We start from the raw sequence: 16,298 nt of genomic DNA, 5'->3' as shown, positions 1-16,298 counted from the left end.
ATATACTCATACGTGGCCTATTGTCTTAAGCTTACTCTAAATGCGGCACTCATCATCGGCTAGATAGAACGGCTAAACTGTAGAACATGTAAAATGGATATTTTTAGGATCTTTCGGGAAGACATCTTGCTCAAAAACGGACTAAAGCTGCATGTTGTCTACATGCTGCTTATGTACTGTCAACGCTCACTGTTCTGCTACCATCGGCGTGTGTGGTTGATAGAGATACGCGTGTAGATGTATATGTCAGCAAATGTCAGCAAATACACTAATGAACCTAGCGAAGACTATTGTGTAAATCATATTTGTATATATGTCAAATTTTCTTACTGTTCAACAACGTCATCATGATTCCTACGAGCAGTTCTTAAATACGCTTATTACCAGGCGGCAGGCGACACCTGCTGCTTCACGAGGCCTCCAAAGTAACGTGCACCCTTCGTGTGCACTAAGGATAGCTGAAAGGGCCGAGGGAAGGAGGAAGGCCTCGAACTCGTCCGCTCATTATAGCAAAATAGATTTCGGGCGTAGGACGGTGACGATGCTGCCGCTGAAAAAAAGCAGTATGAGTGTATAATAGCATTGGCCCGTCGCTGCAGTCATCCGCCGATTCGCAGTGTTGGCAGACAGGTAATTTACTCGTATCCACCTATTTAAACATTCCATTAACTTTACCTTGTCGGCACAGCGCATCGAAATGCAACATTCGGTTACAATGGCACAACAACATTAAGTGTCGACCATCCTTGTGAATAACAACAACAACAACAACAATAATGATAGATATCTTACTTGGCCGATTCCTTCCATTCAGCTCGAAGCGATGGTATAGCACCAACCGTAACGCAGACTGTCGACAACGTATAGTATCCTAATCATGGCAGTCCTATTTTAGCCTATCACCGGCATGCTATATTTTGTGTGTATCTGTGTAAGTATAGCTGGAAAGTATTTGTACCTGCGTAAGATGAGCGTTCGAATGAAATTAACGGCTTTATTGATAGGCTTACGTAAGCTGCCAAAAGGACTTAGCAATTGGAACTGGTACGGGCTTGGACGAAAGATCGGCAGGCAATTCTGGGCTTTACTATCTACGTAAAAAAAAACACAGTTGCGAGGTGGCAAAAATACGCTGCCAAAGTCTAAGGTGGTAACGAAACAAGCCATCGAAGTCATCGATGCAAGAACTATAAAGGTCCCTTCTAGAAAAACCAAGATGACGACAGGCAATATTATTTGTTTTTAGTTATTATACCGTTATCATACGATTGACACAATCGATACAACAAAATGACATCTGGATAAAAAAAAAAATAAATAAATAATTAGCGAAAGCTGCCACTGTCCAAAAGCTAGGTTGTAAAGCTCTAGCGACCATGTAGTATTGTAGTACCGTTGAAACAATACAAAATAATCTATATTAAATCACTCAAAAATCGCGAAACGCCTATGCAGTACCCTATTCGCATGGCTACACGTGGAATAATGCCGTAGACAGGTCATCAGATGCGACGAAGAGATGCATATATATATATATATATGTGTACATTATTTGGAACGGTCATAAAGTTTCGTGAACGGCTGCCATGATGTATCCTCCGGAACTTGCAGCACGCGGAGCACAGACCAAGCGGGTCTAAATTAGTGCTGATAGTTTTCCCGTTTCATTCAATTCGATTTTCACCGATCGAGGTAGCCCGGACATGGTACGATTTGCGTGCTCCATTTCTAGGAATGCAGCATTATAAAAATGCACGAGGCGTACTTTTCCGCCTCAGTGTCGGAAAGCCGGTACATTTCTGTCATTTACAAAATGTTATTCAAAACACGTACTCGCTTCTTCGTGCAAAGTGTTCGATATTCCTAGGCCCTTTAAGACAAGGCGACGGAAACCAATGTCGATGGCAAGCAATAAACAGAGGATTCGGCAGACTAATGCGGCAATTTTCAGGTCCTTTTTTTTCTATGTCAATATTCGAGCGTCCAGAATAGCAATTTTGACAGTTTCGTGCAGGTCCTTGCCGTTGACATGGAGAATCTTCTCTGGCACCACCCCTTTTAGTTATTGTCGACCCGTGTTTTTTCCTATTTTATGTCTTAACATTTCACTTTCATCACGTACTCCAGTCAAAACCCTTTCTGTCCTGAGAACTGAAACTTATTCTATTTACGCTGCCGCTTCGTGGTTTCTGCGAGGTAGATTTGAGAAGGCTGACGTTATCAGAATAAAGAGCTTAGTAGGACGTCTAGGGTAAACGAAGACTAAGAATTTTATATATATAGCTACCATTATTACCGATATGACCACCATTGCAATCGAGAGAAACTTGAACAAACCGCTGTAAATTGATTTGACGAAACAGGAAGACCATTAGATTGTTTATCGGATATGCGACTCAATACCGAGCGAACTAATTTTACGCTTAGCAGTTTCAGGGTCGATACTATTGATTTTAGTAGAAACGATGGCAACCCCATGCAGTCAGTAAGCTTAACAGCAATAATAATAATAGTGAAGCAGGTAACTTTCGTGTTTGTCAACATCGGACAGTACCACTCCCTTCATTCTTGATCGAAAAATTGGGGTCGTGCTCATATCCTGCGTTCCGTAATGTTATCTTTTTTTTTTTTTTTTCTGTTATTTATCGTACTATTAAGGCGATCACCTTTCTCACGTGCGTCTTTCTTCGGCGACGGAAATATTCTTGAAAACAATCCTTTTCTCAAAAATTATTCTTGGCACCTTCCGCGTCTCGTTAAACAACGCCATTTGTCACCCTCAGAGTGAACTAGACGCGTTGAATATGCACCCCCGAATCTGCCCCGGTTTACTAGCTCTGCCCTGCTCGTAGCCTTCAAACGCGGTTTTTGTGTTCTACGCTCTTTCCTTGAACCCAAAAGCGCCTATGGGTTTTTTCACGGCACAAGAAGTGATAAATGGTTCGGTAGCGCGCCGTGTTGCCGTGTTCGATCCAATGGTAACTAACAGAGGTCAGCGAATGTAGCAGAGTGAGAAGACCTGGGAAAAAATGTGGACGACGGTATAATAAAGCAGGCATACGGATTTACTGCACGGTGTTCGATACTAGGTTTCTTTTTTTGCGCGAATTTTTGACTAGTCGAAGCTTATCATATGATACGTCATAGAATGGTTCGCACGTCGTGTTGAACGATCAGGAATGAAAAAGAAGGACACAGAGATTATAATTAAAAATAATAACGAACTTCAACGATGCGTTTAATATAATGCCAAAAATTTCACCTTACATATTGGCATGCTACGATTGCTACTAGTATTGCTAAGCATTATCTGCTATTATAGCGTGTTATATTTAATAAAGTTTGGCTAGTTTCTTTATTGTGGAATGAACTTAGAGTTGATACTTGTCGCTGATGCTGTTTGGCTCAGTGCTGAAACATATTGCGATACTTTAAGGGTTTAGTGGGAGGTAAAGTGAGAGGGATGCTGTTATTCCTAAAGATCAATTATATAAATTTAAGCGGTTCATATTTTTACATAATTAAAGCAGCTGTCCCAAAAAGATATAATAATGATGATAATCAGCCATCCGAAAGTTTCCGTTCCCATATGAGGCTATCAGATGCAACTCCGTTATACCAACGTTCACTGCATAGTGCCTTTTTGTCCTGCAAAGAATTTGTATAGAGACATTGACGATTTACCAACCGAATAAACGGTATTCTATCGCGTGCTAACAAGCGGAAGAACAACAACGATGAAGGCGTCCCACGACGTCGTTCGTTCACGGATCCGCTCGTAGCGCATTTTACCTAAGGATTATGTGCACCCGAAACGAGTATCTTCCAAAGTTCTTTTTCTTATTGCGTATATATTTATGGTAAAGCTCAATTTCCTTCGAGCTGTCGTTGAAGTTAATCGGTGCCGCGGGAAAGAAAACAATTACATTACTATATTCGTAAAGAACTTTTCTATTGCATGGGCTAAATGGGCTCACATCGAGAACGCTTATATCGTTGGAGCATATGGCCTAATAAGGTGGAGTATATGAGCCAGGAGTGGTGCTTTGTGGGCTATTCAATGATCCTAATGAAAAAATATTTTTTCGTCCTAGAGGGGGCTAGAAAGTAGGAGCATTGTATGTACTTTTACTTGCATGTTAAACAACTAAAGGTTATAATTCATTTATCGTGCGTGCACGTGTGGTGCTGGGTTTTGGATGGCTTAAGTATCAGCGAGTTGCATTTTGTTGGACGAGTAACAAGGAACGGTAACAATGTACGTACCGTTTTCTAAAACTGCTATGGCTTGAATATAGATAATTTGTTAATGTAAATTTTAGCCGTGACTATAATCACCCGCAACGTGATATATATGTCGATAATCCTGTTCTGTCCGGACGCTGCCTTATAACGATGAAGTCACCAAATTACTTTTCAAACCTCGAGATAAGAACATCTGAGATCGTTGTTGACAGGAACGACATGTGGCAAAACAAATCTGAAAATTAGATGTCTTAGTTTCGTATTGGCCCATACATACATACACCCGTTTTTAGAAAAAACTAAGTTGTGCCTTGCAGGCAATTTTCTGTGAATTTAACATACGTGTTGTACATAAAAACTTCGGGATTGAAATTAAAAAATTACTTTTTGTCGCTAGAAAAGAAAGGGCGAGCGATATATACAAACCCGGTATTATATAGCCCCGCATTTATCTCCACGTAACAAGAGCAGTGTTATTGGATATTGGATTCGCGTACGAAGTTTCACATTGTCCGTTCGTTATATTTTTACGTACATTGAGATAGAATTGATAAATATATACTTTCTAACAAAAACTGTGTTACTGATCTTCTGTGTATATTTAGCGCTCAGTCGTTTCGTCACTCGACCTTCGTACGTCTAGACGTACACGTCTTATGGCTAGGTATGAATCAATATCTAATCTGATTCCTGCGACCTGTCCAGCCACTGCTGTTGTTATTGTTGCTACCTTCCAAAGACTTTCTATCAATACGAGTATCGCCCGCAATATTAGTTGTTGTAAGCTCATGTCCTAGAAATATCTATCTAGCCTAATCTGCATATGTCGCTTTATCTATGACATTTTCTTCCAATATGGTAAATTTCGTCGATTTTTTTTTGGCTCGGTCGTTGGCGGTGTGCCAAAAGACTGGAAGCCATAAAATGTTTGTTTAGGACTAAGGGATTACAGGGCATAAATAATCGTCCTCACCGTTTGTCCCCTCCAAACCGGTTAGGTCATAAAATAAATTTGTTTGTCTGGAACGATCGACGACAAACAGCTGTTTCCGAAGCTCCTAACTTATTTTCTCTCGGTTGACTCACCACGACTTCCCACACCGCTATGATTATACAATGTAGCATTTGGGAACTTATTTGATTTACCGACAACTTTTGCCAGCTTGCTACTGCAGTCTGGGATTTGTTGAAGCTGCGCGAGAGATCAATTTTGTACTTTTAATTAATTATTTATTTTTTTAATTAAGAAAATTTAATGGTTTCTTCCAAGTATCGTAATTAACGAAAAAGGGTCCTGTTTTGTAGTATATGTAGTTCTAGTAGCAAGTTTTGCTGTGCAAATAGCTGCCATTGCGTTTCTTCATCATATATACGTTGTAACAGAGTGTATGCTTTAGTGCTGCATCATTTGCGGCCTTCCGTTATAAATGCAAAGGTAATGCTTGGCCATGTCTTGGTTCGATACGTCGATGTAAACATTAGGACATTACTTCATACAACGCACAACAGTGTTATAGAACCCAATAGCTTTAGTTTCGATTAGAGACTACTAGGCAGCTTGACTGGTTACATAAAACTGGTGCAGCACATTGACAGATTCTCGAAAATTAAAAAAAAAAAGATGCATGAAGATATTTTATTCTTTTCCTAACACGACGACACTATGTTCCACATAATTTTTTGGCGACAGCTTGTTAATATGGTGAATGGAGTTGTTCTCTGATCCCGTATCACTAAGCTGTGAGAGCATCCTAGTCGACTAAATCGTGCATGCGAACGAAAGCCCCAAGCAAATCGATGATATCGGTACGATACTCATTGAAAGACGAAGCAGGACTAGAAAATATTTACTTACCACGACGTCAGTCGATGAGGAAGTCCTGACCACGAAAGTATTCAGTTGGCCAAGGACTCAATAACAGCAATAATGGCTAACTACAAATCGACGAATTGTACGAAACGGCATCCTTTGCGCGACGGTGAACGTAGCTTACGCGTCTACTAGGCCCAAAGTAGCCAAATTTGGGTGTCCTGCGTTCAGTGAGGGAACGATGCAAGCGACATGTATGTCAGAGCAGACCGAAGGAATGGGCGAGAAAACACGAAACTAAGAAAGTGAAACGGGTCGTAATGTGACGACTGAGCCAAGCGGTTCTACTCACGCGCGCGAGAAATAGTTGAAGTGGGAGACGGAATAGTACGACCTGCTTGTGGGACATAAATTTTCATCGTAGTTTATTGTCTTCTATTAATACCAGTGCCAATACTGTCTCTATATCAATTGCTTAATGTAACACCAGCCCACTGTTTATACGTTTTGTTAGTTTGTTACTGCAGCTCTAATCTTATGTGCGTGAATTTATCTATGTGACTCGACGAGTCCCCGAACGTGGCACGGAATGGGAAGGGGTAACGTAGTTATCTTCGTTTTTTACCCTCGCCAACATGATGGACCAATAACAAAGGCTTGGTCTGGATTTTTGGAAATCATAAGTATAAAACGAATGGCCGTTTGTTGAATCTGCTGAAGAATGAATCTTTCAAGCCTAGTCAGACCTTCATTGTAAGGTGCTTGCTGTCGCTGTATTGCCAGTTTGAACTACGAACGGATCGGCACTGGTGTAACTGCGGCTACGCCAGCGACACGGCTGCATTGGCCAAAAGGAGTCGAAGCGAACCAAAGATGACAGACGATACACTCTACTTTGCATAAATTCTACACAGTGGTATAAGGCCAAGTGGACAAATGAGGGAGGCGGTACCTTCGGTGAACGCAGTCGACAACACGCTGTGATATATGTAACTAAATTGACAATATTTTGTCCTCTCGGTATTGTTTCTACAAGTCAAAATAGGGACCAGATTGGAAACATGCATATCAGTATCAGCCCCCTAGACTGGCTAGCAAAAAAAAAAAACAATTTTTTTGCCGGAGAGTAGAGTCGACAAGAAGAAACCAGAAAAATGTCACCACCCAGATTGTGAGCCGGCGCAGCAGATGACGTCGATAGCTAACACGATGGAGTCAACTAAACGGCGCCCCAGATACAAAACTCTAGAAGTAACTGTCGCGTTAGTCTGGATATGTACTTCAAGATCGTCAATCTTGGCGCAGATCTTTCATTCACGGCTTGCGACTTTCTCACGCCCAACCGTATTTCTGTCTGCTTCTGTTCGCAGCCACTCACTCGCTGGGTTATTTTATCCCTCAGACTGAAAGAATAAACTTTACTCACTTTTCATCGAAAGCAATTGCCTATGTTATTGTCTTATATAAATTTAAAGGAAAAAAAAAGCTTCCATATTGTCAATGATGGATACTACATTGGTCAATCAAAAACATTAAAGATACAAAACAATCAAATATGGTCTCTAGTAGACAGTATGTATAGGAGGAGACCATTTTTCAAATGAGCATTAATTTATATCGTTTCTTTTTTTTTGAACTTCTTGTTACTTTAAACCTTACGAGGGTAATACCCTAATCTTGCACTGCGTACTTGAGCCACCGCTTTTATGTAAAAGGCGCCAGTACCCAGTACTATCTAATAAGATCATTGTTAGAAAAGTAGGCACCGCGGAGAAGCAGCAGTCACATTTTGTTCTCCAGTTAATATAGGCACGTGTTCTGCTGTTCACTTGCGAAGCCTGCCCAAGCAAGCCTAAATTAGGTATGGAAAATTCACTCGATTTCGTGTACTGGACCCAGCAATCCGTGCAAATTTACTCAGACATTCTTAATCATGAGGAACAGACAACTAGCTTCATTTTTCATGGTGAAGTTGTTGATTTTGGCCATCGTTACTAGAGAAGGCTAAGTAGCCTGCATATCTGAGGTGCATGCTACACTTTTATCAATAATGGCCGGTTCGGCAGTTACAGGGGCAAACGTCAGTGGCCCTGCGGCCATCACCATGGACGGAGCTGCCATAGCGAAAAGCAGCATTTCGTCTCTACAAGAAAACCGAAAGGTTATGAACAACAAGAAGAGACAAAGTGAGATGACGTATGTATTGTTATATAAGGGACATTAATGGCAGTCTTATAAGAATACGACAGCGCATTTATTGAAAGAGGCTGTAGGCACATAGACAAAGATTAAAGGCCTAAAGGTATAACTGTCATCTTCGTAGGCCCTGCCATGGCCTGTCTTCCTGTCTGCACTGTTAACACAACTAAGCATGGCTGGATTACTCTAGGTTTCATGTACTCAAACTTAGTTGCCCGGGTATACGAATAAGTCCACATCAGACGGGTGAATAAACCCCATCCATAGCATTGGTGAGTTTGAGATCTGACCCGCGCTCCCTACGTGCCTCTAATCTAGGTCTGTAAAAACGAAAATTACCCCGCACCCCTGCTAGAGCCAGCGCTTGTTTTTGTGCAGGCCACGTAAGTCAAAAGCTTAACCCATAGAGATGAGACGAAAATGAGAGAAAACCTTTAGTATTATTAGTAGGCGTCCGTCAGAAGGAATAAGAGCAAGAAAGCCTAGGATACTATAGCACAGTCAAGCTGGCGCTACGTCGCGCGTCACCTGTCGTTGTTGTCTTTCAGCAGATAAAATGAAATTACATTGGTTAAGGGTAAACTAGCGATTCGCCGGGAAGAGCCAGTTTGCCATAGCTAAACGATGTAACTAACCTGACCGAAAAGAGCTCTGCCAGTGGCTTAACTGTGGACGCTTGGAGTGGCAGGCAGCTGAAACTAACACAAAGGCCTTTTTCGCATGTGGCATAGTCCTATTCTCACATACAGATGTATGCGATCATACTGATTTTTGGAAAAAAAACTTGAGATACTTTCTACTACCATTACAAGAGAGAGTCATATAATCTGCTTTAGGCAATAACGGAAGGTTTAAGCAGTCTGCGCAGATCTGCGAATGTAACGAAATCAGAACTAAATTCGGCCTGTACCCGTTTTGTTACCGGTCCGATACGGAAGCGACGCCGGAGGCAAATCGTTTCACAAAAAATAAAGTGAATCGATGCGTTCTTGAAATCAGTAAAAATTCAGCGACCCCAATTGACGTTTGACAGTGAAAACTGAAAAAGCGCGTTGCAATGAGTCAGGAAAAAAGAAAGCTGTGGTGATCAGGGCTGCCAAAATGGAAGTTGAAAATATTCTGAAGAAGTTTAGATCCGAGATGAATGTGATTTGACAGCTGTCCATAAAACGTAGTTATATGAACGTCACTATCAGTCATTGTGAACAGATCCAGGTCCGCTTGCTTTTACCATAAACAAAATGAACGATTTGTTACCGCTACTGGATTGCAATATCTCAGCAAGAGTAATCATGTTAAAGGTCTATGCAGTTGATGCTAGATGATCAAAGTTTATTAATAAATAAAATGCATTGCCCATGACCTTGCAACAGCGTTGGCTTGTTCCAATTCCAAAGGGCACATGTAGATCGCTGTGGCCGTGCATTCGCCTACAATGAAGATTGTTATTATTTTAACTAATAATTGTTAAGGATTAGTTTGCCTTACACTAAGTGGCGTTGCATCTATATTGAGATGACGTAATGAAAACGTTCTTGTTTATCGAGCTTCTAGTCTAGCTTGTCTATCGAGTGATCTAGGTTTAAAATTGTGAAGTACCTTATTATCTTCTTTACCTCAGTCAGTTGCCCAGAGTTTCTTCTGTCACAAATGGCTACGGTCGAAAAGCCCTATCCTGAAGAGTAGATGAATTTGGCGGTTCATAGCGTTAAGAATAGGCAGTAGTAGCAAGCTTAACGGCAAAAGCGGCAAAGAAGGCACGTAAATGATAAGAAGAAATGCTTACTATTGATGCGCTATGATTCATCACGGATCGTTTATTTTTACGTGAGGGATACACGGCGATGCGGCGGATAGAGTACAATGACCATTCGGCAATCAGAGGCTCTGAGATTATAAATAGATTAACACAAGTATATATAAACGTGGCGGTGGTAGACAGTTGCTAGCATTTACCCTATCGAGAAATAGAAGACTTCGACCACTTGCTAGAGAGCGGAACAACCTCTCGAGCTACAGGAAATTTCAACCCAGTAGGCTACAAGATGGGGAAATTGGATATGCTTATTAGAGGACATTACGTGCAAGAATGGCTTGCAGGGTGGTTGTGCCAAATCACAGCGGGGTTCCCATTTGTACTTGGAAGGAACAAGAATCGTTCGTTGATCTTACAATCACGGATCAGAATGTCTGTAACCCAATTACGGAATAGCGAATGGCTGAGGAGGAACTGGGGAGAGGTGATCACTAATACTTGATCTAGCGAATGTGCATCCCCAAGCGAGCGTACACTGCTTTCTTTTATGTAAAAAGAGGTGACAGATGGGGTAACTCGACCGAACCCAGCTCTAAAATGACATTGACAAAGTATGTGGCACTTGTAAACACTTGTAGCAAGACGGAACCAAGATGGCTCCAGACAAAATGTTGACAACCATTTGCTGATGGAATGCCGGGATTGCCGAAGCCAACTGCAAATGCATCAGACTTCGACGAAGATGCACTAGAAGAATAAAACCCACCTGGAAGAACAAACCAAATCAACAGGAGACAGAAGAGACGAGAAAATGAAGACCTGTGCTCTGCTCTCAAAAGACCCAACCGGATGAAACAGAGTGGTGAAATAAAAAGAACGGATCGAAGAAGTGCAAAGAAACAAGTTTGACTTGAACTTATTATGAATAAGCTGAAGAAGGCAGCCCTGAGGCTGCCGATAAATATAATCGAGAAAGTTATTACGCCTCTCTTCCCCAGACAGCCGCCAAGACAATAGTGATTCTAGGGGACGATGAGGATATTCCTCAAAATAGCCGCGGAAGACATCAAGGTTGTGACAAGTGTCAGGAAAGCCACTGAGCCCAGAGAGGGTCTCATCTGAGACGCTAAAGTAGCACGGAAATTGTAGAAACAATAGGTGTGGTATACGCCTTGCGATCGGCCCCAAGAGACGTGGACACGCCGCTTATCCGAACACCGAGATATAATTTGGAAGCACATTCGCATCACGCGACCCAAATCCTGACTGGTCACAGCCAGTTCTAAGCACATATGGTGAAAATTGGCAAACCACAGATAGCAAGGTATAACTTCCGCGCGCCCGGAGAACTAGGTAAGGTTAAGCATAGGACCCTTTATTTTGCAGTATTAAATGCAGCGCGGCAAGATCTGGCGCATCACAGAAACCTACATGGGGCGACGGCCGAATAAGTCGTAAAAAGCTTAGTTATGTTAGAAAAGTTTTGGATTGCTGGCTTGGCTTTCCTCGACAACATCATGCGAAAAGCTACTTTGTCAAAGACGACGTAGAAGTCGTTGTCCGCTTTAGGGTCCTACACGTATCCTAAAGCAAAGGTGGCGCAGATGGTACTCCGAAGAACTCATACCGCCTTCCAGGTTTCAGTATAATACAGTAAGTTGTTCGAGCCTTACAAGGGTTTCCCCGCAGAATCGCGCTTAAAGAGTAGTCGTTCTTTGTTCAATGGTATACTCAATAATAACGAAGTATGAGCACCTCTTGAGCTTAACGATAGTCCTACATTTGGGTTTCAGGACATATTTTCGGAAACGTAACCGGGCGTGCCAGATCGTTCGTGAGTAAATTTTCCATACCGCATCAGAAAACATTTTAATGACCCAGGCAGATTTCGTTTTTTTGCTAGAATTCAGCTACCTGCAGCATTAATTAATTAAGGCGGCACTCGACGTAAATATTGAAACTTCAAGAGGCATTAGTATTAGTTTGAAATACGTGAATAGAGGACAAAGAAAGTTTAATTCTCTATAGTTTAAATCCAGTATATCAAATCATTAACATGAATCAAAAGACGTCTAAAAGCAAAAGCCTTTATTTGTATATGCCCATGTTTTCGTTCCCGCCTAAAATTCCCGTACACCTATAAGAGCAAGGTGCTGCTAAGCTTAAAATAATATTTTAAGTTATAGTTTTTTTTAAAGAAGGACGATTTCTGCTAATCGGCACTGCAGGTATCTAGCAAGTAGACTATTACAGAAGCAGACTTACTCCGACCGGTAGCTCTTACGTCGCAAAACCAAACGAATTAAAAAGCGATATTTAACATTTTAATGCTATCGTGCATCATGTACCGCAAACGAGACTTTGTCGAGTAGCAATTTTCTCATTTGTCACGATCTGCCTCGAGGCACTTTGTAGCAAATTACTATTATTTGGTACAAATAAGTTTGTCGAATGGAAGTGTATAGCTAACGTTTACTACTTTTTTTTTTTCATTTTCACCGGCACTGTCCAGTAACTCATCGAGCAAAAATACGCATGAAGCCACTAAACCGAGCTCAGAGAAATGACTAGGAGTTCTCCAATATTCCGGGTATGGCGAAGTTCCATTCTCAACCAATTTGGCCTGCGGCGCAGTACTTCAGTACTAAGAGCCGATTCCAGCTAAACTAGATTCATTTCCGTTAGCTATTCTTTGTCGTTGTTATCGCAACCTTTCCTTTACAGGAGTTCTCTCGGTCATGGGCCCCCGCCAATCGCCTATGTAGAGTTACCAGCGTATACAACATTGTTCTCATAATAAATAATCCGTTCGCCTCATACGTACACCTACATAATAGTACAAATGCACATAGACACATTCGCACAAAACTGATTTGCCTTCCCCGTCACCAGTGCAGTTTAGTAAAGTTAACTACGCTTGAGGGACCTTTTTCTTCTTGAAGGGAATTTACAGAGAAGGCTTCCAGGTTTTTCTCTCGTGACCATCCCTTTTCCTTTGATCATCGCGGCCGCCCAATACCTTCCGGTATTGTCTAAGGTAAAAATAGCAGCAGGACGGTTCCGATTGTGTGGAGTGAGCACCTGTAAGCATCACTCTAACAAACTCACAGAAATTTAACAGAGAATATCTGGATAGGAACGCTTGCTTTTGTCCTAGGGGCAGCTAGCAAAAGATGGGAACCTAGAGGGTCTTCCCCTGTTCTTGTTACTTTTTTCTGGCCCGTTTAAGAACGGGCCAGAATAAACACTGACGATATTCTACTCATTGTGTAATGACTACTTCTACGTTAACTGCTCGTTCTGCTTTTCTTCCGTTGAGCGTTCTTCGTTCTTTACAGAAGATCTAAGATGGTTCGCCTCCTTCCGTGCCGTTGTTGCTTTGTCGATTGGATTCGTTAGCGGCGTGAAACACGTACATCATCCATAGTAATGTCACTATACTTCTTCAGGACTGTTCTGTCCCACCGACAGGAACAGCCATAATGCGAGGCGGATTTTATTTGTGCATATCAATTTCCTTGAGATGCACAGAACGTTAGCCTGTGTACGAAATTAAAAGCGATGCCACCACGTAAAGCAAAACCCCAAAGTATTATGGAGTTCTCACCACTTCTTATGCTGTTTAGCGATGAAGAGAATAAGCCGACAAAGAAACAAGAAGGGGCAGGCAGCAGGGCATAGTTGGGAGTCCACTTGGCGGTGCTGCGGGAAACAGGCCCAACAAGAGCCTGCAATAAAGGTATTGCAAAACGGAGCGTCTAAAAGGCGCTTGCGATTGGGCTCCCCAAGGGTGGCAAAACCAGCCTCATTGTGGCTATCTCATGGGCATCTTTCATGATCCATTTTAGCATTTAGCAAAGAAAGGCGTGAAAAACAGGTCGATGATAAATATGCAAGGCGGACAGGTTAGGTATCGAAGTTTAATATTTAAATAAGTAAGTCTTCCCTGCATTATTGCATGTCTGGAGCTATAGTATGTAGACAACCATGTCCAATAGGCTTCCTCACTGATTGATGAGATAAAATTACGCTGTTCAGAAGACAATTAGGGTAATTGTATATACATATGGTAAATATGTTCTCGCCACAATATTCTAAGTTTTGAAATTAAATTAAGTTTATCTCCACATCGTCAGCATCCGTGTTACTCATGCTTTTGCCTATTAATCACTGCCTTGTAAGATTACACCCCAGGATATCTATGTGAAGGAACCGAACGATCCGAAACCGCTTTCAGACCTGCGCAGACATTACAGCTGTGCAATAAAGGTATCAGCCTTGATGCGCTTGAACTCCTGAGGGCACTGCGAAAAGGATGTAACACTTACTGCTGTTGTTATTGCCACTGTCGCTGTCGTCGGCCCTTATTCACGTCGCTAGTAGCTAGTGGCGCAATAGGGACGTAGAGTGTGGATGAGGTACAAGGCTTCGCTATGGCTCTACGTGAAAATTGTTTTTAGATGATCAGTTGTCCTTCCTCAGGCGTAAGGGATCCAGTCGAACCAGACAGGACCCAACGCCTGCTCGGCGGCCTGTGGCCTGCAGAATTCACTCAAGCACCAGCATGTCTTCGATGACATCGGCCGTGTCCGCCCGTCTATCTAGAGCTATCAAGGTATTCTAGAATTTGGAACAGTTAGCCAAGAGTTAACTGTTTCCCTTACCTTCTTTTGCTCCTGGATTCTATTTTTCCTGTCCTAGCCATCGGAGTGCCTTCCAGCTGTTACTGTAACCTGAGAGCTTTTTGCGAGTATCCTTTCCTTATAGAGATGTATATTCCCCGTTTAACCTGAGCCTTGCGTGCCCTCTGTCTAAACGCCCTTTTATTACAGAGCATATCCTCTACTGCCGCCTTCCTTTTCGGTCCATGGGTGCCAAGATCTGTGAACAGGATGGCTCGATTTGTCCAGAAAGACCCTTTATGTTTGGCGGCGATGAAAATGGTATTAGTGCCGAGGAGTGACTAAACACGGAACCGATTGTAATGAAGGCACTAGCAGGGATCTAGTCAAATGCAACAAACGCACCGTCTATGAGGTGTTAGGGAAATCAAAAAGCGAGGACAGTGTACTGCATTCACACATGCCTTGGGAAGAATGGAAAGCGATAAGACAGAAAACCTGAAAACAAATTTTCAAGTAGTCAGTCAATTAAATATTGGATATGTTAGCTGATTACTTTTGCTCTATAGAAAAATAATATCCTATTTGCAGCTGCTCAAATAGATCATTCTCGTTTTTCGTTTTAGGCCCATATTCCCTTTAGATTTTTACTGATCATATACACTGTTATGTAAGGGAAATAATGTATCCAGCATTGTCTGTAAAGAGTCTGATTACCTTTTTTTTTGTTAATTGTCCAGCTTTAATGCAGGCATATCGGTAAAATGCCCTCCTTTTCTTTTAGAAAATTTAACAACGCAGCTCCTAACCACAACGGCTACCGCAGATTTTTTTACCAGTGAATTGTTGTCGCACAAGCGTTTTTATAGAAATTCTCCATATTTTAAGCCCCCTTACCCTTATAACATGCGTTTTGAGCGGCATCAGCGGATGGACTAGTAAAATTTGCTTTGACGACAGACTCTAGCCAGTCCAGTCAACCTATTGTACTTTACAGTAATTAAAAATATTCTAGATTTTTATCTGAGCCCTCTGTACACCTACTGCAGGTGTCAAGGAGGACGGCGACGACAGATGTCATCAGTCCGAGCAGTTGTGCCTACTGCTGTTTCACGGAGAATATGTCGATTTTCAAACCCTTTTTTTGAACAGCCTTAAGCTAGCTATAAGTTCAGTGCTTGAAATTGGCGAGACAACTCCGTGGATGTCCTTCAGAGAACCTGAACAGTTTTTTTTTTATGACAGAGCCCACGCACAGTTTTATAACGCGCACGATTGATGCCGTTCTTATTGGACCCAGTGGGCGTTTTCTTCCTTTTTCTATGGGTTTTCTTTCTCTTTCTAACGCGTTTTCGTCTTTTCGGCAACTAGCTTCACTCTCCTTTTCGTCCCCTATTCGTCTTCACGTTTTTTCTTTCTTTTCACTTTTGCACTGTTTGTTCATTGATTGAAAGCATAATTTATTCTAAGGTTATTGATGCTACACAGATAGTATTCCAGCTTAAAAAAGAATAGCTAAAAAAGTTTCGGCAACCTGTCTATTTTGATTTTGATGTTACCAAGCATACGGATAAAACTATCTCGGAATATTAGTGCTATGTACAATGGGAGCGCTAAAATCGGGGGACTGATCAAACGTATCACTTATTACTTGCATGTATCAGGT

At 41.8% G+C, this 16,298-nt stretch overlaps 1 protein-coding gene and 1 long non-coding RNA gene across 2 annotated transcripts in view; both read right to left on the bottom strand.

The window, feature by feature from the left end:
* The window catches only part of LOC111242808 (uncharacterized), a 403,678-nt gene that overhangs the window by 315,518 nt on the left and 71,862 nt on the right, over positions 1 to 16,298 (bottom strand). The gene's annotated exons all lie outside the window — the stretch shown is intronic.
* On the bottom strand, positions 1,335 to 9,449 carry LOC147758182 (uncharacterized). Its single transcript, XR_015318709.1, has 3 exons — positions 6,101 to 9,449; positions 4,339 to 4,480; positions 1,335 to 3,648 (listed from the first exon to the last, which is right to left on the bottom strand). It is a non-coding gene; the product is annotated as an uncharacterized LOC147758182 (long non-coding RNA).

This window comes from Varroa destructor, unplaced genomic scaffold (genome assembly GCF_002443255.2).
Source record: "Varroa destructor unplaced genomic scaffold, Vdes_3.0 BEIS01000001.1, whole genome shotgun sequence".
Classification (NCBI taxonomy): domain Eukaryota; kingdom Metazoa; phylum Arthropoda; class Arachnida; order Mesostigmata; family Varroidae; genus Varroa; species Varroa destructor.
This window is presented reverse-complemented; position numbering and strand designations above follow the sequence as displayed.